Source organism: Uranotaenia lowii, chromosome 1 (genome assembly GCF_029784155.1).
Source record: "Uranotaenia lowii strain MFRU-FL chromosome 1, ASM2978415v1, whole genome shotgun sequence".
Lineage (NCBI taxonomy): Eukaryota > Metazoa > Arthropoda > Insecta > Diptera > Culicidae > Uranotaenia > Uranotaenia lowii.
Window position 1 is genome coordinate 81,301,287 of NC_073691.1, and position 22,590 is coordinate 81,323,876.

Sequence of the window (22,590 nt, forward strand, 5' to 3'; positions counted from 1 at the left end):
TTCCAGCATAATTGGAATTTTTTTGAAGCATTTGGATCTAAATTTGGCATGGGAAGGTATTGAAATACGAGAAATGTCTCTGTTTAGGCACCGGAACACTATTTCGGACAAACTTTGAAAACTCGCGACGATTTGATTTTAACTTCAAACGCAAGTTTATTTCGGTTCGATTTGGGGGTTTTATTACAGCGATCTTAACACGGCGGTGGTTTCGTTTGAACTGTGTCTCAACTGTGTTGTGTAAAAAGTGGCGAAAACAGAAAATATGAATATAAACAAATTCCCTATTATTACTATCAACACATTCACAAGCTTTTGTAAGTATATTGTAAACTGAGAAAATAGCATGAATTTTACTCTCTGTGCATTTTCTCCTTGTTCTGAACAGAGCTTGTTTCTCCCGAAAGCTCCTTTAGATCGCTTTCGGGTAGGTCTAAATTCCCGTCGGGAAGTGTCAACTCTTTCCCTTACTACCACTACTGAGCGGTGAGTTTACACTCAAACATACGCCGCCCGCCTTGAAATATCATTTCAAAATTTATAACGGTATATGTTTACAAACTTTCTGTTTTGTTTACAGTTTTTCTCCTAACGGTACCTTTCTAACGATACCTACTAGTTCACTGTGTGTTGTGTGGTGCAAATTATTGCGTTTTCTTTGGATCTTATTTATTGCTAAAAAACTATTGTAGTGTGCGGTGTAATGTAGTGTTTTGTTGTTGCTGATTGACCGAAACCGTTTCTTCTTGACTCGATCAGAACCACTGGAACTGTTGCCGCTGCTGCTGCCGCTGAACTGCAGATGTTCGCTTCGATTGCTGGGCAATTAATTTTATCCTCGCTTTCCCAATCTGGAGCGGTACGACCGAAGAGACTATGGAGTGTATGAAGTGCATATTTGGTGAACTTGTAGTTGATTGTAGTGCATCGGGGCAACGGGACAATAATTTCCGATGAAAGTGATAATGATGATTTTTTTTTTTTTCAGTTGCAGTTCTTCTATCTTCGTGTGCAATAGCTATCGATATGATGTCGTTGAATCAGGCCGATGTGATGATTTCTGCTGTTCTTCAGTGTAAACAAGGTGAGTACTAACAACACTATTGATGAAATTTCATGCGACCTGACTCGAGATCCTCTTCCAGACCCATTTGTTGCTGTTTCTAACTCGACGCTACGGGATGCAAGCGACTTCGGTTAATCAGGTTCCGTCTTCTCGGTGGTGAAACGGATGGATTCGATGTTCACAGGACGATGTGTGAATAGAGTGGGCCTTGGATGACGGTGGGTCTTCATTTTCGCAGATCTACGGGTCGGATCGAGTATTGTGGATGGTTTGATGATGACTTGCAAAGGATCCGGTAGGCTCGTGGTCCCGTGGGTGAGCCCAATTGCCCGATATTACATCCTGTGTCGAACTGCATGGTGCGATTCAAAGGCTTGTAGTGATGGCTGGACCTGATGGCCCATATACGCCCAACTAGGCCTCTTGGTGTAGTTGCTTTGGACCAACAGCTGGCGTGGAGGCTGGCTCGTACTCGATCGACCCATGGAGTAATCTGAAGTCAATTGAACGTGCTTAGTTTTTCGGAATTTACTTAAATAAACGAGGACTTCCCTGCATGCGGAGGCACAGGGCCTCCGCCCACGCTGATACGAACGTCTGATAAACTTGGATAGATTGATGACATCCTTCTAAAAGTTTTTCGAGGAGCTCCTTAGAGTAGTGGGGATAGCCAAAACCTTTTGACAAGCATGCCGGGGTGAAGTGTATCAAATTACAAAACCTTTCAAAATTTAAAACGCCTGGGTGAGAGTTTTCTTAATGCATCACTGTGATTCAATCAATCGCTGTAGGTTCAAGATGTTTTTCAAAATAAGGGTTTTCAGAATCATGATGATTAAACGATTTGGTTAGGTTCGATGTCTTCAGACGATGGGATCCTCGATCCGATAGGGTTTTTTTTTAAACGACATGAGAAAACTTCAAAGCGATATGGGTGAACTTAAACGTGATGGCCATTTTTCTTCAAACGGTATGCGCATAGTTCTTCAGCTAATGGTGAACTTCAAAGGCTTTGGTAGGGTACTTCAAGCAATTGAGATACTTCAAACGATAGGGTAGGTGCTCAAAAAGGTGTGAATGTATGATACTTCAGACGATATGTGTAAGATCATTCAAGCAATACGGATTTCTTAAAAGGGTATGATTCTTCAAGCGCTATGGGGGAACTTAAGATATTTAGGCTAGGGGTCTTCAAACGGTATGAATTGTAATGTGGAGTTAAACGAAATTTCAGTAGGGTTTGAATCAAATTGCGCTTAATTTCGATTTCAAGCATTTTTGCAGCTTAACTTGCATTATGTTCAGTCCAGCAGTTTTGGGAGAGGGTAAGGAAAGAATAGATTAACGTGATCGTTTTTCTCGAACATCAACGGTACTTCAGTAGGTTTTCTGACACATTTTTTGAATAACTTCTGACATAAAACTGACTCAATCTTGGGTAGGGTTCTGACCAAACGTTCTGATTCATTTCTGACTGTGGGTTCGTGGAAAATCTTTTCACATATCGATTCTTCAATGGAGCTAGTGCTCGTACATGTTTCCAGCTTCTGGAATCGTATAAGCGATTTCTGTAGTTGCTTGTAGAACCAACTAAGGTGTGAGAAACGTTTTGATGAGATTCGACCACTCGACCTGACACTATCCAACCAAAAACTGTATTTTGGAGTGTAGGACCATTCTTCGTGGCCCTTCTTCGTTCAGTTTTCATCAAATCCAAGTAATACTCGGCACCAATGATGACATCAATTGGCTTTGACTCGTGGAAGAAAGGATCAGCTAACAATTCAGAATCGGGAAGCGACATGAACGAAGGATCAAACAACGTCGAAGGTAGATGTAGTGTAAGGTTTGGTAACACGAAAAACTGCATAGTTTCTTGGAAATTAGATATTTTTGGCGAACGTGGACAGACTTCAGCATGTATGGACTTAGTCGAAACCGACTGAGCCGACCCAATACCCTGAACTGACAAATATGTAGGCGCCTCTTTCAACTTCAGCTTGTTCGAAAACTCTTGGGACATTAGGCAGTGCTGCGAACAAGAATCTAACAAGGCTGTAGCAATCTGAGCGTTACCGTAACGGTCCTTAATCTTTACAAGAGCGGTAGGGAGCAGAATATTCGAAGCAGACTTAACAGGTAGTGCGACGTAGTTTTGGCTTGTGCTTGGCGTTGGCGAATCGAATTGTGTGGTTGTATTTGGTGAATTGTGTGTTGCATTTTGTGTTTGAGTGTGTGTTTCCGTAACTATTGGCATGGTGTGACTTCGCTGTTGATAAGCTTGCTGTGGATAAATATGGGTGCTTTCTTGATTAGAGGGTTGTGCAATTGACTGTTGACTGAGTCTCGGATTCGACGGATTCGGGACGGAGGATCGCGTAGCATGCAACATTGTGTGATGCCTTTGTTGGCATAATCGGCAACTGCTACGAGTGCAGTTCGTCGCAAAATGTCCAGGCTGTAGACAATTTCGACAGACTCGACTTCGATTGGCTGCTTCAACACGTTCTGATATCTTCAATCGAAGGAATCTCTGGCAGTGAAACGGTGAGTGCCATGTTTCGGTACAGAACGGGCATCGTGAATCCGATCGGATGGTTGTATGGCAAACTGTTGATCTTGTCTGACGTGCTTCGGATGGTGAACTTCTTGCAGAGGTGATTGATTGTAGAACTGAGCAGTGACCTTGCAAGAACAGTAGCAGCTCTTCGTACGTTGGGACCTCCTTAGACCCATAATGCGTCTCCCACTGACGTAATGTTGCAGAATCTAGTCTAGCGCACAACATGTAGACTAGTATCGTACTCCAAGACTCCGTTGGCTCACCGATTTTCTGCAACATCATCAAGTTTTTCTCAAACTCGCTGATAAGGAAGTTCAGACCGTCGTAGTTCTCTTTTTTAAGCGGTTCGAGGGCGAAGAGAGCGTCGAGATGAGCCTTGACAATTAGCTTTTTGTTTTCGTAGCGGACTTCCAACATTTTCCAGGCGACGTCGTAGTTTGCCTCTGACAGCTCGATGTTGTTTATTTCCTTCAGTGCATCACCATGCAGAGAGGACCGGAGGTAGGTGAACTTGTCCATTTTTGTCAATTGCTCGTTGTCGTGAATGAGACTACGGAACGAATCTCTAAATGTAACCCATTCTCTGATTGTTCCGCTGAAGGATGGCAGACGAATCTCGGGCAGCTTTACTCTTGACGTATTTCCTGACGCAGACTGACTCTGGTTGCTGGTTGAATTTACCCCTAAGGCATCCTTATCGCCTTGAAGTCTAAGGAGGTCACCTCGAATTGCAAAGTATCGGTCATCAAACTGCTGCAGAATTTTGTCGTTCTCTTCTTCGCGCTGTTTTGCAATCTCCCCTTTGACTTCGCTGTCAGCATCTTTCTGCTCTTTCTCAGCCGCTTCATCCAGCAACATTTCGATCTTGCTCCGAATTTCGAAAAACTCGCTGTACACTGTATCAATCACTTGCAACCTTGAGCTTAACTGGCACCGATCACTACCGATGTGATAGGTTTGGATGAATCTATCAGTACCATCAAAAATCACATATAACTGCCGCTCACGTTTTTGCAAAGCCTTCAGCGTACTTCTCGACATTGCAACACTTTTTGTAATCTGACACAGGCTTCAAAATTTTGACGAATTCAGACTTGTACCTACAGACAAGTCCTTAAACTGAAACGTTGTTTCTGACACAGGCTTAATATCTGACAATATTCCAGACGATTTGAATTCAGACTCGATTTCTGACAAGATTTATTCTGACTTTAATTTCTGACAATATTTCAGACAAGATTTCTGCAAATATTCAGACAAGACTTCTGACACAAGCTTCTTTTGAGACTCAGACTCAATTCTGACAAGTTTCAGAGTAGATTTCCCACAATATTCACTTAAGAATTCCGACACAAACTGATTCAGACTTAATTCTGACAAGGTTTCCGACTCAAACTTAAACAAACTCGTACTTTCTGAATAATTCAGACTTGATTCTCACAATTTTTCCGACACAAACCTAATTTCCGATTCAGACTTAATTCTGACAAGTTTCAGACTTAGACTCAGTTTCCAATTCTGACACAATCTTAAATTCTTAAACAAATTTGTGATTTTCCGACAAATTCCAACACCTTGGACCCAATCCGTCCAGTACTGAATTATTCTGACCAAAATATCTGACTTGCACCTTCTGTGCTTCTGACTTGCACCTTAATGTGCTTCTGACTTAGGGTATTTGCACTTAATGTTGATCAACTCAACGTTCCATCCGATCGCGACGCGAATTACCGAGACTAGCAACCCGATATTGACAGCAGCGAGTGGGCACAACCAGTGTAAAAATTGCAAAGTAAAATGACAAAGAATACCAAGACCAATTTGTAGTTAACGGACAGGGCACACACTTCATGCAATCAAAAACTCAAATCACACTTAAAATCTTTATTGATTCAACGCTATGTTTGGCCTCATGCACCAAGCCTTTAAAATACTTCCTGCTGTTCAGAATCCTGGTAGTAAACTGCTTCACAATCCGTCTCGCCGTTGTTCAAGTTGGAAGGAATGTCTGCTCCTCCAGGAATTGCAGCACAATTCAGCTTTCCTGTTGCTTCAAATGATGCGTCGAAGGCTGGTTGCTAGAGTGAAGTACTCCGCTTCACGGTTGTCAATTATGACCACTTTTCCTGGGTTCACTTTTTTGTCCGTTTTTCTAAATGGCTGACCTTTCAGCAGAATGCACAAAATTGCATCCAAGCCAAGCTGTGGCTTTTGAAATGTTCAATATGATGCACTTCAATTGTTCGCAATAACAATCACTTAAGTCCAGCACTGCGATGGCGATTTTGTGAACGCAAAATGGTTCACACCTTGGAGCTCGGCCGATCGGCGGTCTTCACTTAAAGTCCGACTTTTTGTGTTCCAGAACCACTTTCCGGACGGTCATCCGGTTCGAAGGACCAAATGTTTAGGCACCGGAACACTATTTCGGACAAACTTTGAAAACTCGCGACGATTTGATTTTAACTTCAAACGCAAGTTTATTTCGGTTCGATTTGGGGGTTTTATTACAGCGATCTTAACACGGCGGTGGTTTCGTTTGAACTGTGTCTCAACTGTGTTGTGTAAAAAGTGGCGAAAACAGAAAATATGAATATAAACAAATTCCCTATTATTACTATCAACACATTCACAAGCTTTTGTAAGTATATTGTAAACTGAGAAAATAGCATGAATTTTACTCTCTGTGCATTTTCTCCTTGTTCTGAACAGAGCTTGTTTCTCCCGAAAGCTCCTTTAGATCGCTTTCGGGTAGGTCTAAATTCCCGTCGGGAAGTGTCAACTCTTTCCCTTACTACCACTACTGAGCGGTGAGTTTACACTCAAACAGTCTCTATGATACTCTGAGAACCCTCTGTTCTTCTGTGAGGCATTTTTAAGGTGGGAGGGTGCACTCATACAGTTTTTTACATAACTCGAGAACTTATTCAGCAAATGGAACCAAATTTCGCTTGGTAGGGTATTTGAGTAGTTACGAGGAATGTTCTATAAAAATTTGGTACTACTGGCTTCTTCCAGTGGGGTGATTTGAAGGAGAGGAGGGGGCTCCGTTACAATTTTTCGCATAACTCGAGAACTTATTGAGCAAATGGAAACAAATTATATATGGAAGGGCATTTGGAATCGATGAATGGTAATATGCTTATTTGAGACACCTTTCTCCTTCAATTGGGTATAAAGTGAAGTAAGAGAGGAGCTCACATAAAACCAAGAACTTATCAAACAAATACAACCAAATATGACATGGGAAATCATTTGAGTATGAGAAATGGTTCTTTGATTATTTGAAACACCATATTTTTCCAGTGAGTGCATGAGAAATGGGGAAGGGGTCCAATATAGTTTTCTTGATATAGAAGTAATCAATAAAAAAAATCTAAGTTGAGCTGGGAAGGAATTTGAGTACAAGATATGTTTCTATGGAATTTTACAGACCCTTCTGCTTTGCAGTGTGGAGAGGTGAGGGACGGAAGCGGATCCATATAAATGTTGATATATCGCTTAAAACTTATCAACCAATGTAACCAAATTTTATATGAGAGTTTTTGATTACGAAACAATTGGATCCCTACCTCCTTCCAGCTTTTTCGGATAGGATGGGAAGGGGAAAGGAAGGCTTCATACAATTTTTTTTTTGGCATAAACCATGCACTTATGATACCTACAAAAAAACAAAATTTAAATAATTTCTTAAAATTTCATTCCTTTTTGGAAGGTTTTGCAACGCACACCGGGTCAGCTAGTAGCTAATATTTTTCCGAACATGATAAAACAAAATTTTGAAATCATATGCAAAGTTAAAAAATAACAAAGCTTCAAAATGGCTATATAGATTCACCATTCGATTTTTTTTTATTTTTATTTAGATTTGCAAGTCAGATTAGAAATACATAATTGGAATAAAGAATAATCAATGAATCCCAAAACATCCGAATTTTAATTATGGATTCATGATTGAGGGACATGACATTTATTTCAATTCTTGGGCCATATTTCTAAATTGAGAAATCGTTTTTATGTACATTTAAGAAAACGTATTTAAAATCCGAAACAGATTAAAAATTCAAATGCTGGATTCAGGTTCTAAATTCAGATTCAGATTTAGCTCGTAAATGAGTTCCACAATCAAAATAATATTATCAAGATGACTATTTCGGTCAAGAATTTAAATTGCCAGGAGTGGCGGGCTCATAATTCTGATTGTTAGTTCGATTTTTAACCAGAGTCAGTTCGTTTGCACAATTCAGCTGATAATGACAAAAATTAAGCACCATTTTAGTTCAGTTCAAAACTTATTTAAAAAAAACCATCCTCAGGAATTAATTTTAAAATAAAAGAATTTTTTACATTCAGTAAATATTTTTTCCGAAAATGAAAACAAAAACAATTAAATGCAAAATCAAACATAACAAAGCTTCAAAATGGCGATATTCATCATTCGATTTTTTTTTTTCAAATTTTACTAAGATTTGCAAGTCGGATTAGGAATACATAACTGGAATAAAGAATTATCAAGAGACCCAAAACATTCAAATTATAATTATGGATTCATGATTGAGGGTTCTGAAATTGATTTGAATTCTCGACTCATAATTCTAAATTCAGAAAGCTTTTAAATTGACATATAAAAAACGTATTAAAATTCTGAAACAGATTGAAAATTCAAATTCCGAATTCAGGTTCAAAAATCAGATTCAGATTCAGCTCGTTAATGAGTTCCACAATCAAAATAAAATCATCATAATGACTTTTTCGGTAAAGAATTTAAATTGCAAGGAATGGCGGGCTTATAATTCTGAGTGTTGTTGGATTTTAAAATTTAATCAAAGTCAGTTCGTTTGTACAATTGAACCGAAAATGACAAAAATCGAGTAGAATTTGAATTCATTTTGCAAGATTTCAGTTATGAAAAACTTATTCAAATAAACCATCCACAAAATCGATTTTTAATAGAAATTTATTGATGATGACACATGTATCTTCTCTCAAAGAAATTGTCTCTTAAAGAAATTGCAGGAAATTCCGTATGGTTTGGCTTATTGTTCCACATTATTAATATTGCAGATTTTTCAACAACCAAATTTAAGACAAAAATCTTTAACTAGAATATAGTTTGCATAAATCCTATTCGAACTGCAAAATTTTAATCTTTAAGTTTTAATGTGGAAAATTGGATTTCTTCTTAGAATTTTTTCGAAATTGAGGGCTTTCTTAAAAAAAAATTATTGTAAGTTTTTTTTTTTTTTTTTATTATTTTTTGAGCAGGGAAAAGCCCCCTGGAGCAGTTTAGTTACGACTCCTCCAAAGGGCATAAAACCTCCTCACCATTTTATTTTAATTTTTTTTTTTCATATGATTTTTTCATTAAGATTGATACAATTTTGTTCTTCATTCACAATTCACACTTTGTAATAACTCAATTGGCTATTGATGGTTTGTGACGATGGGTGGTAGTAGGTGGTGGTGGGTGGCGGTTTGTGTGGCGGGTGAGCGGCGGTGGTCGGCGGTGGGCGGCGGTGGTCGGCGGTGGGCGGCGGCTGGTGGTAGTGGCTCGGTGGAGGGAAGAAAATAAGAAAATATTTTGCAAAAGTGGCATTAGTCGACTGTTTATAATGGTTGACGCGCAGATGATGAGGACTGGTAGCTGCTTGGTACCTCCAGCGAGATATAATCTCTTTGAAGGAGGTACACTGGGTTTATGGATCAGTTAGTGACACATCGGTGGATGGTTTTTACTAAATGTAATCGGAGATTTTGCAGCGGATGTGTTGTTTACACATATTTTTAAATTTTATCAAGTTCCTTTCTTCTTTCAATATGTTAGGAAGTTGGTTGTACTTGGACTTGGAGAAATAACTGGGAGACGATTTAGTGAGATTAGACTTAGGACGACTAATATCTAGCATACGATTACTTCTCAGATTGTATCTATGGATACGGAAATTTAGCGTTTCGTTGTGATGGGTTGATTGGTTGTTTAATTTGTTGTGCACTTGTGTAAGGCATTGTAATTCCCTTAGTGCTAGGATGGGTAATATTGATTTGGTAGCTTCTTCGTACAGGTTTACTGTGGGATGTAATCGTGGTTTTCTATAAATCGTTTTCAAGCATCGGTTTTGAGTAGCTTGAAGCGATTTTAGTTTTGTTTTTGTGGCGCTTCCGTATATTGAAACCATGTAATTTAATCTGGATTGGACGAACGCCAGGTACATGGCCTCTAACTGTTTTGTAGGAACAAACTTAGACACCTTCCATAACAGGCCACAAGCTGAGCTAACATCGTTTTTAATATGATTAATGTGAGGCTGCCATGATAGTTTGGTGTCAAACATCAACCCAAGATATTTGTAATTATCGACCTTTTCGATAATCGTAGAGCCAATAGTTAACTCTCGGACCTCTTCGACTCGCTTTCTAGGTGAGTGAAATATGACGTATTTGGTTTTTGATAAATTTAGTGATAACAGGTTTTCTGAGAAGAATCCCATTAGTATCTGCATATCATGTTCCATGCGATTTACCAGTTCATTAGTGTCTCTTCCAACATAGGTCAGCGATGTATCGTCAGCAAACAGGCGGGTTCTTCCATCGAGTGCAAGCTTCGGTAGATCATTCACGTATATTAAAAACAGGAGCGGTCCTATGTTACTTCCCTGAGGTATACCAACTGACATCGGTCTAAGTGCACTTTCGGTATCATTTACTCCCACGTACTGGAGACGATTTGATAGGTAACTTTTAATAAGATCGTTCGCTTTTCCTCGGATTCCGTAAAACTTCAGTTTTTCCAACAACAATATGTGATCGACGGTATCGAAGGCTTTTTTAAGATCGAGGAAGAGAACTGCGGCGTATTGTTGGTTTTCAAATGCATCGTAAATTTCCTTGGATAGATCACTAGCTGCGGTTACAGTACTAGATCCTGTTCTAAATCCGTACTGATGGCTGTAGAGGAGTTCGTGTGACTTGAGGAAACTAGTTATTCGAAAAACTAGTAGCTGCTCCAAGATTTTGCTTAATACTGAGAGGACAGATATTGGTCTATAGTTGTTTACGTCATTTTTGGGCCCACTTTTATGAATTGGAACGATTCGAGCGACTTTCAGAAAATTCGGAAAGGTTCCGGTAGCTACGCTTTCATTAAACACATCTCTTAGCAGATTTGCGAACAAAACATGATGTTTTTTCACAAAAAGTGCACTAATTCCATCGGGTCCGATGCTTTTTTTTGAATCCAAATGATGTATTCTGATCAATACTTCTTGTTCAGTTGTAGGAGTAAGAAAAATAGACTCTGGGATAGCATTGGTCAACGTTCCATATTTTTTTATATTTCGTTGACTACTAATAGTTGAGGCAAGCTGCGGGCCTATATTCGCAAAAAACTCGTTCAAGTGACTTGCGACAGACGAAGGGTTACTGGTGAGCTTTTCGTTTATGTTGAGTGTTATTTTGTTTGCTTTCACATTTTTTCGATTGGTCAGAGCGTTTATAGTATTCCACATTGCTTTTTGATTTGAAGACTGGAAAAGTGATCCGTAGTAACTAGTTTTAGCTAGCGTTTTGGCTTGTTGAACTTTTTTAGACATCTGTACAAGTAATTCCTTGAGTCGACAATCATGTGGGTGGCGTTTGCATCGTGCTAGGAGATTGTTTTTAGCTTTAATCAACCCCCAAACATCGTAATTCATCCAAGGGCAGAAACCTTTTACTTTGGCTTGAATTTCAACTTTTTTAGAGTATTTTTTAAGGAGATTCTTGTGCAGATTGATCACATATTCGAGTTTTTCTGATGCAGAACTAGCGGAGATATTGCGGGTCGAGTTTTCGAATTCAGCGTCAACTTTTGTGTAATCAACTATGGTTTTCTGGAGAATAGTTTTGAAAATACGTCTATCCAGACTAACGCTCGAAAAAATTATACAATGGTCGCTTATATCGGATAATAAGGTTTCATTAATTACTCTGTCAACAATAGCTTCCGAGCATACGACATGGTCCAATATATTACCACTTATTGGTCTTGTTACAAACGTATTGGTTATAGCGAAATTGTAACTGTCTAACATGGAGCAATAGTCTCTAGTAGAGTCGATATGAGTTTTGTTGGCTGGGATGTTGATATCTCCGACGATTAAACATGGGACACCTCTTCTAGTACTAGCTAGTAAACTCTCCAGTTTATCCAGAAATAGAGGCATACTAAATGAAGGAGGTCGATAAATGGCATGTAGATGAAGTAATTGAGAATCTAGTTCAATTGTTACATGAATGTGGTGGAATCCTTCCGAATAGTAATTGATGACTACGTCGCAAGAGAGATCTTCTTTATAGAAAACCGCAAGTCCACCACCATCTCTATCGTGGCGACAAGAAAAAATCCCAGAAAGTTTAAAGATTGTGCCGCATGCGTTTTGAGCCAAGTTTCTCCAATAACGATTACATCAATTTTGTTCACGTATTGCTCAAGAACAAAATTTATATCATCGACTTTGCTTAAGTTGTTCAAACCTCTAGCATTTAATTGCATTAGACGCAAAGTAAAACGAGAGTTTGAGCTTGTTGTATTTTTATTTAAAGATTCTATTGTTTCATAATAATAGTTGAAATTTGAAGTATTCATTTTACAATAAAAGTTTGAGTTTGCTGTTCCGTATGATTATTTAGTTTTGGACACGCTTTGGTTCCGGTTGCTCTGGAGATGAAGTTGAGTTGGAAGAAAACAGTCCACGCTTGTTGATGTTTTTCGATAGGGCATACAATTCTTGTTTACTGCTAACTTGCTCCACCTTCGCACCGTCTTGACGTCTAATCAGCACTTTTCCGTTCCTCCCTGGCCAAATATATTTGAATCCATATTGTTCCTGGACGCCTTTGGCGCATTCTAGAAGTTCTTTTCCAAACGAAGTCATTTCATCTCGGATGGTTATCTTCTTCGTAGATTGAGAAAAAACATCGCTTACAGCAGATGCAACCAAAACTCCATGTGCGCGTTTGTGATCAAATAATTTTTCTTTAACTGTTTCGTCTCTAAACTGAACAAGAATTGGTGCAACAACATTAGACGAATTTTTCGATCCAAGCCTCCTAGCATTCGCAACTTGTTCTAATTCTAACGGGCATTTAATTGCAGCACCAATTTTGCAGACCAGCTCAACCGTGTTCTCATTTTCAGCAGGGGGCACTCCAAGGATTACAGCATTTTTTGATGTAAAGTTTCTGTTCATCTTGTCCATCTCGAGTTCCAAGTTATCCACTTTAAGCGTAAGTTCCCTGTTGCGTTCTTCTGCTACCGCTAGCTCAGATTTGAATTTCTTGCTTTCATGTTTTAATGAAGACAATTCATGTTTGAAAACATCGAATCCATTCTGCAAAGTATCGAACTTTTCAGCCAAAAAGTTCTGCGACTCTTCAATAGTTACCGAAGTCTTGACAAGGGTAGCAATCTCATGACGAGTTTGTTCAAGCATAACCCGTGTTTGTCCAGCATCTTGTCGCGCTTCTCGAACTGCCTGACCCAACGCTCGCATTTCGGCTTGAGCTACTCCAGCATCTTGACGTGTCTCACGTACCGACTGGCTCAGGGCACGAATCTCTTTAATAATTTCGTCGTTTCCAGTATTGACTTGGTTCAGTAGAGCTCGTTTATCTGTACACTCGACACTGCATAAAAACGGAGATTTTCGGGTTTTTGCTATTGCGTTTCCAAATATTTTTTTGCAACGAAAATGCACATTACGGTTGCATTGGACACACTCTATCAATCGGGATGAGTGTTTCTCGATTTTCTCGCACAAGTAGCAAAAATCGCATTTATCGCTTTCGTCGTCGCTTACCATATTCTACTTATTCGTAAACACAAGGGGTTGACGTCGCGACGCTCAAAAATTCACGTGAGACGTGAGTTTATCTAACGATACCGCCTTTAACACGCTCCAGAGACGCTCGTCACCGACGGTTGCATACGTAAGTTGATTACAACAATAGAAAGTGATCGGCTTGCGACGGTGTAATTTTAAGCCAGCTTCTGGTGACAATATAATTGATAATAATATACCTCAGAGTTGACCAAACGGGTGAAATAACACTATAAACGGGCCTCAGAACCAGATAATTTGCTCCAGATGTCCTCGTCACAATTGTAAGTAGGTTTTTCCTTTCTTAATTTCTTATGAAACGATGATAAAAAAAAAACACATCCACAGTAGCGCCAGTGTTACCATCCCAAGTTCAAATCAAATAAGCTAAATTAAGCTAGCCAGATTAGCCCGGCCCAGTTGCACAAATTTTGTTGAAAAATATTCTGATTTTATCCGGATACATTCACATTTTGGAAAATCAAATATAAAATTCGAATTGCATCATTATAATTATGAAATTTGTCGCCCAAAAATGAAATTTTTCAATCTTTTAACAAAATAGAATAAGCGATTTTTTGGAAGTTCGAAATACAATTCAACATCTGGTAATGTTTTTCGATGCAAAAATAATGATACAATTTTTTCATATTTTTGATGAATCGCTCCTGGATTTTTATCAAATTTTCTCGGGCAGTGCCCGGATTTTGTTTTGAAAGTTTTGAAATAGAATGCCCGACTTTTGCCAGGTTTTTAATAAAATTGCCCAGATTTGCTCGGCCCGGATTCTTGAGGGAGAATATTTGCAATCTTAAGCTAAGTTCCCCAGGTTTTTTAGAAAATTTTAAGATTTCAACCTAAGCTTCCTATTTTGTTACTAAAGGATTTTTTATACAAATCCTGATCATCATTTGAAAGATTTAGGGATGGATTTTCAAAAGTTTCTATTTAACAAGAAAAACTATTTTTGATAAAGAACTTTTTTTTTGTAGCGACCCACCACACTCCCCCACACCAAAAGGCTCTATTGAGCCCCCAGGTAATGGACGCTACTGTTCTCAGCACGTCTAGCAGCAATTAAACAAAGAAACATTAAACTAAAAACGCATGCAAAATTTTACTCATGTTGAGAACTCAAAATGTTAATCATCTAGTGCGAGGAAATGTGACGATACTAATTTTTAACTAACTTACAACTATGAATCTCAATGGAAAGAGATTTCCTTTTAAGAGATTCACTTTAAATTTTAGAAAAAAGAAAAATTTTAATACATTCTACATCTAAACTAAAATTTACAAAGGATTAACGCTACAATTAAAAAAAAACTCTTAAGACCAGCTTTGTTCGACTCGTTTTATCGACTATGTTTTTCTTTAAATATTTGAAGCAATTTTATTTTGAAAGTTGGGCGACTTTTTATTTTTTTTAATTCATTGGGTAAGTTGTTGTATTTTGTTGGTCCTATGAAGGAAATTCTTCTCTGTCCTAAAGTAGTTATCGACCGGCTTAAACCTGAATAATCAAATAGTATTTAAAAATAATATTTTTTTTAGTTCATACATTGTTTGAGAAAAAAAAGTCATAGAAAAAATAGGTCACCAAACAAGGTTACAAAAACTATTTGTTTTATGGTTCAGGCTCTGATTTGAGGTAATATAGGTATACTTTATCGGCAGAACTTAAAATTCGATCAATGAGGCGTTAAAATTAAAACAAGATTTTTCTTATTTGGTCATCTATAAGCTGAGAATTTACAATTTACATCAAGAACATAAATTCTTAATTCAATTTAGGTTTCGTTCAACCAATTATATTTAGTTTTTTAATTGATTTTCCTTTGACATTAACCAGCAGTGAACTTTTTTTTGTAAATTTGATCGATTTTCAAAGATATGTACATTGAATAAAAACTCCCAAATAATATGGGAGATTGATGAATACATGATTTGTTTAGTCAATTTTTTTTCTTCTACGGTGGTTGTAGATTTACAAAATGATTAATGAATGCCACATATTGAAAGTAAAGAATCTGGGATAGATTGAGGGAAGGTTTTTGATATTATTACTTAAACTTTAAAATATCTGGACTATAATGAATGACTAATGGTAAACGAAAATTGAATCAGTGCTTATAAGTTCAATGGTTTTATATCCATTTTTATTGTATTCTAGTCGTAATGGCAAATTCCTCATCATTTTGTAAAGAATATTCTCTTTAATCTTATGACAGAATTAAAGCCAAAAATTTACATCTCCGAATGCCTCACAGCATCCATTAGCGAATCCCGAAATTAATCTTGATTAAATTCGATTGACAACCGGCAAGCATTAAGCTAAAATTACTTCCTTTATTCATCATGTTAATTCCATTATTGCCGGCACTCAAAGAGAGAGAGCTCCAGTCATAATTGTTGATCGAAAGTGAATCGCCATGAAATCCGCAGCGCGTTCCGGCAGCCAACAAATTTCGACAGTTGCTGTTGTTGGCTGTCGTTTTCTCTTCTTGTAGCAACAGTTACTTACTACCTTTCGGTGCGATGATTGTGAACTCAGAATCCATCACCACCCACAATTTTTTCGGAGCGCCACTCGTCCCTACTTTTTTTGACATACAATTGACTTGTCTCGAGTTTTCCGATGACGGGCAGCATGGTTCGGACTTTAGTGAAAAGATGAAATCTCTCAACAGAAAAAAAATCGTCACTCTAATGGCTCCATTTCAGTGGGGCAAGATGTTATTTTCAGCTTGCGGGAGAGACGTTTACTAATAAACAGCATCTTGCATATTCTTGAGCGTTATGGATTTGTTGCTGGTAGAAAATCCTCCACGACATTCTTCACTTCGACTAGACGGATATACAAAGCAAGAGTGAAAAAGAGAGAAAAAGACACTGATGTGGTTTCGGACATCAAAATAATCTTTTATCTTCCACTTTTCCCCCGATTCACGACCGCGCGCCTAGACAAGGAGGATTTCGCTCATTGGAAGCGCGTTTTGTTCAAGATGACAACGACCTATTGATGGTATGATTGTTATGGTTATGAATGTCATTATCGTTCTTTTCCCGCCCTGTTTTTCTACACGATTTTCTAAGTCTCTATCTTTACTCATGTAACGGGGCATCAAATGCCATGAGAATGGGAAGAAAATCTAGATTTGGACTCGAGGCAGCCCTTCCGTGGAAATTTTCAGTTCGATCGGATTAACAGACAGTTGCTTCTGAGTCACATTTTTGACTTTAGAGCTTAGGGTTTCTGTATCTTGGATTACTCATCGGAAGTTGAAAGAACAAAAATGTTGATCTATAAAAAAACACTTGCAGCTTGCAGCTGCAACTCTAATTCTCAATGTTCTTTTCACATCAACATACAAGCTTTAAAGATTTTGAATTAATCCAGACGCCGCATTTACATTCAAAACAAGATATAAACTTCAAAAATGAAAATTTCAAATTTGGTCCAAAAAGTTATGTTGAAAATTCATGACTGAGAAATTGTAAATTGACAAACACTTTGAAAACCCCGCTACCTTTGAAAATTCTTCAAAAATTCTGTGTTTCGTATTTTTAAAAACTAAAGATGCAAATTTGAGCCAAATTACATCAACTTTACAATACTCTTTTCAAAATTTATCTGGTGTAACCTAAGCAATTTTGACGATTTATTGATTGATAAGTGGTCTTGAAAAATTTCAAAAAATATATCCTGATGTGCAACGTATAGCTTCTAACTTCAGCTTTCCTTGGACACTAAGTGGAATATTTTTTTTAGAATTCCGTAGCTGATCTTCAGCCTTTTTCCGAAGCATGTCTTTTCGGATTTTTTTCTTAGATTTTAAATAACGGAAAACTGGAGTAGGCCTAGGTGGGGTAATTATGAACAAAATTACTCAGTTTTTCATACGATCAGCCCATACAAGTAGCTCTTTAATTTTGAAATTCTGGAAAGTAACCAAAAATGAATGGCTGGTTCCCTTTTTCATTTTAAGATTTTTTTTCTAATTTTTAAGTTGCAGCTTGTGGGCGTAAAACGCTTGTTCATAATTACCCCGTTTGTTCATAATTACCCCCTTTTCTATGGAGTAATTCTGAACACTATTCTTGTTATATTATAACTTTTGATATTGGCTTTATTCCTAGATTGACACCATTTAAACAATGCATTGTAGTGAGATCGGTTGATTTTTAAATTTACTGTTGAGAAGTTCTTGGTTATTTTCAGTTTCACATAGCTGGAAAGCATATTTTAAAATAATCACAGATCCACAATTCTAAAAAAATATATAAAGTAATGTTTTAGGCTTATATATAAGGTTTGGATGGTTTTCGTGATTTGGAAGGTAAAAAGTAAATTTTAATCATAAACCATTGCTGAGAAAACACGTGTTCATAATTACCCCGCATCTTGGAAAGTATGGGGTAAATATGAACAGTTCTTTATGCGTGGGTGGAAATTTTTTTCAACATAAAATCATATCCCACCACATGAAGCAGCCATTATCAAACGTAATACTTTCAAAAACAACATTTTATCTCCATTCACGTTGACGAGGGAGTCAATTTATAAGACACATCTCAAAACGATGTTCGTTTCTCAGAGACATACAAAATGTATGTTAATAACTGTAACTATAAAATTTAAACAGTTAGGTTTGCAAGTTATAACTGTAACTTATCTATAGAATGACAGACAGAATCACATTTGATCAGTTTTGAGACCCTACTATGACCCTAACGGCGTCTACAACGTTTGTTCGGAATTACCCCTTGTTCATATCTACCCCACTTAGCCCTATATTAGCTGAATACCAGTTCGTTTTCAGACTTGATGCAGTGCAGACGTACAGTCAATCGCAAAATTGATCGTAAAATTCTTCCATTTCGAGTTTTTCGGGGTTAAACAGTAAATAAGTAAAAACAACTTTAATCCATTAAAAAAAATCCCGTTTTTATCTTTATCTGTGAATAAAAAAAAATATTTACATTTTCACGTCATATTCAGGGTGGCCACCCATTCGGGAAAAGCGGGAAAAGAGGGAAAAAGACAGGATTTGAAATCCAACGGGAAAAAAGGGGGAAAACGCCGGGAATTTTTTCGAAAAGTCGGGAATTTTTGGCTCAGTGGAAGTCTGTTTAATGAAGTTTAGTCGAAATAGGTCGAAACAAGTGGAAATGGATTGACAATTCATTAAAAGTCTCTTTTCAATTGACTTCGACCGATTTCTACCAGGTCGAAACTAATCCTCCTGTCGATCTGGATCGGTATCGATTAATTTGAACTTGCTTCATTGAGCAACGACAAGAACTTGCATCGAATCCGGCGTACGAGATTCCCACCATTGGGAGCTGTGGAATTCACACAGTACATAACTCGTTCAAGGAGAGACTGAGGAAAAGTGAATGGAATTTGGATGAATTTTTGAGGGCGTTGTATAGCCTGTTCAAAAACATTCCACTTAGGAGGGCAGATTATACTGCAGTAACGGGTACAACTATATTTCCGTTAAAATTTTGTGACGTTCGCTAGGTGTAAAATGCATGCGTTGCAGAACGTGCTGCCAAAATGCTACCGTACCTCAAACGATTTGTCGACGAGGTAAAAAAACAAGAGGAGAAAAAGATTAAGGAAAACCATCCAAATTTTAAGCGGAGTTTTCCATCGATTTCCCAGTCGAAGTATTCGGCATTGTTGCTAAAGCTGTAGATGATAATTTGCTGGGACCAAAATTGTGTTTTTTTTGTTACGGCCGCTTCGTCTGTTGAATCCTTTTTACACGAGTATCAGACAGAGGCACCGATGGTTCGGTTTCTCTTCGATGATTTAACCGGGCTTGTAAAGCCTGAACGACTAAACGTAAAATCAAAAACACTTATTGGAATTGAACTCTCAGAAATAAATCTTCTACCTCCTGGAAGCGTAGAAATTAGATTCTCAACTTAATCGGCAATTAAGAAAGCAAAAGAGTCTGGTCATGTTTCCGACAAGGATATCCTTGTATTCAGAAATAGCTGTCGTTCGTTTTACTGTGGATTTTTGAATAAAATGGCTATACGATCACCCTTGACTTATCCCATCACTCGGTTTTTATCGTGTGTTAATCCCGATGTGATTGCACACTATCCAGATATTGCCAAAAAACGTTTAGACCTGTGTCTAGACGTACTTGTTGACAAGCAACACTTAAGTGGAGCTTGTGCCGATAAAATTAAGGACGAATTCGGACAAGTATGTGCAATACCTTCAATAAAGATTTTCTAATTCATTTCTAATTTTGTCTCATTTCAACGCGACGATGGAAGAAGGTTTTTCAGTTAACGCGAAATGCCTAGCTGAAACCCAAACCGAAGAGAGTCTGACAGCTCAATAACGTATCGTTTACGACGGAATCAACATGTTAGGGGGAGTTACAGCTATAACGGTAACGAAATCGTTAATCCAGTATGCCCGCAATTCTCACTCGAGATGTGTCGAGTCCTTAAAAGCAAAAAAAAATGGAGGAGTGAAATCGTACTGAGCAAACCATAGTTGTATCGAAACTGCTTGCCATCTTTGTGTACTCCTAAGACGGCTTGGAAACGCTATTTCACGGGTAGTTAGGATGTAGTTATCAGGTGTACTAAAGCATGGATGACTACAAATCTGGACGCATTAAAACGGGTCTATCTCGGAGCTATGTATACGAAATAAAAATGTTTTGTACTTAAAATGTAGGGTTTTTATTGCACTTTGAAGGAAAAATAATAAAAAAATTAATCCGATGTTTTTTGATGAATTTTCGAACTTTTTGTCGAGTACCACTCATTATAGTTTGGACACCCTATTCGCTGACCTCAGCGGCCATTTTGTTCCACAATCTCTTCATCTCTGTTCCATCCCGATTCGTCCTACCATTCTTCTTCATCTTCTGCTTAACAATTACCCAAAATTTTTCGATAGGGCGCAATTGAGGCCAGTTGGTGGGTTGATGTCTTTTTCGACAAAATCCACCCGTTGGCCCGATACCACTGTAATACCTCTTAGCTGTAGTGGCAGCTTGCCAAATCTGGCGAAAACTTTACTGGTTCTTTGTGAGATTTTAAGTACGAAAAAAAAAACGTTTTTTAAGGCACTCCTCCTTGTGCATTTCGGAGTCCATGGTCTTGTTTTTCACAAAAACCGGGGTTTTTCGTCCGCAGCTGCAAATACCTTGCCAGATCAAACACTTTCTTGCAAACTTATCAGCAAAAACGAATTCGAACTTGCCGGGGACATCACCATGACCAGTGCAGTACACCACTGCAGTGGCTTTATAAAATTATTGAACAGGAAGCTGCGAAACATCCATCTTTACGTACGTTTCGTCATCCATGAGGATGCATCCGCCGAACTTCGTTGGAATCTTCTTGTATAACTTCCGGGCACGTCCTTTGGCTACTAACTTCTGCTCCAATGTCCGGTTTGGTTGCTTACTGGTTCGATAGGATCGTATTCCTTCGCGTAGACAAATTCTTCTGACGGTGCACCGGTCGGTATTGAATTTCTTGGCGATGTCGTAGTCCGACTACCCTGTGTTTGTCTTGATCGTTCTCAACACCTTCAAATGCAGTTTCCGATTCTTAATTCCACTATGACGCTTGGTATGAACCTGCCGATCGATAGTATGCATCTCACGGAAACGTTTAAGAACGCTGCACACGGTTGATTTGACCATTTTTAACGATTTCGCGATTTTTGAACCCGATTACGTCAGGTTTTTGACTTGAGTGTCCAAAATTAATTTTCGTCTTGCGGTTTCCATCACGTGTAACTTTTTCGGAACAAAACGAATCGTAATGAAATTTTCAGCACTGATAGAGGAAACATTTCCGAACAAAGTATTGTCAAAAAATTCTAGATCCGACAACTAGGAGCGCTATGGTATAATAAACAGTGCGTTCAGATTTGTAATGATCCATGCTATATGCCTCGATGCGGCCTTTGCTTCTTGGTCAGCTAATTTATTCAGAAGAATACCCCAGTGAGAAGGTACCCACATGAAAGTAATTGTGGATCCTCTAAGTTGGACAGATTTTACCATTTCTTTAATTTCGTACCAGGCAACCGGATACGAAGATTTTGCTTTGAAACTTTGTAAACTTATCAGGCAGCTCATGCTGTTGGTTATAATGACAAATTTCCGTTTGGCCGATCTGAAACAATTTGAACTGCTTTGCGAATGGCAGACTTGACATAACTTATGTGTTGAAAAGGGACGTTGAAGTTGTTGACGACAGCATATCCTACGTTTATCAAGTCTTTCGAACCATCGGTTGCTAGTAATGAGGATCCAGGATATTTTTCTTCCAGAAAATTCATCACAGCTTCTTTTGTATTCGCCTGACTTGGTTGTGATATGAGGGCAACCACCGACAAGTCGATATCAACCTCATATTTTCGCACTTCTGGTGAGAATTGGTAACATGGATGTGTTCGTAGAGTGTTCTGCAATGGAAAGAAATCGTTCAAATCACGGATGGCTTTCTGAAATTCTGTTGTCAATCCAGATTCCAACGCAGGTTGGACATAACGTTCATTCCAGCCTTTCAGGTGAGTTCGTTTGTTGGTGAACCGCGTTACCAGCTCATCTGTACAGAAACCGAATTATCTCAAATGACACCTGTGAATGCGGCGCGGCTAACGCAGATCCAGATCATTTCTTGTTCACATGTTCAAAGTATGCTGCAAAAAGATGGACGATATGGAAAACCCTGATAGAGAAAAGAATTGCACCGGATTTACAAATAATTCTTAAAACCCTCAACGCAGATATACTCATGGATTCAAAGATTGATTTATAAGTCTGTTTAACTCTCACCACTTGGCCCACTATGTGTTATAAGTTAAGCCAAAATTGTTTTAAATAAGAAAAAACAAAAAAAAAATGGAGGAGAATCTGATAGAAACTATAGCGAAACAGAAGCGAGAGGCAGAAAAGAAGGCTAAGGAACTGGAAGCGAAAAAAATTAAGGTGCTTTCCGACGCTCAGAGAGAGGCAGGCTTGATGGACGAAAAAAAATTAAAGCTTAATCGATGTTTTTATGTTTTCAAAAATGAATATTCTTAATTTTGTTTGGTTTTTTGTTGT

At 38.1% G+C, this 22,590-nt stretch overlaps 1 protein-coding gene across 2 annotated transcripts in view; it reads left to right on the plus strand.

Moving 5' to 3' along the window:
- LOC129740565 (protein gone early) overlaps positions 1-22,590 on the plus strand; it is a 376,826-nt gene that overhangs the window by 188,139 nt on the left and 166,097 nt on the right. The window lies entirely within an intron of this gene.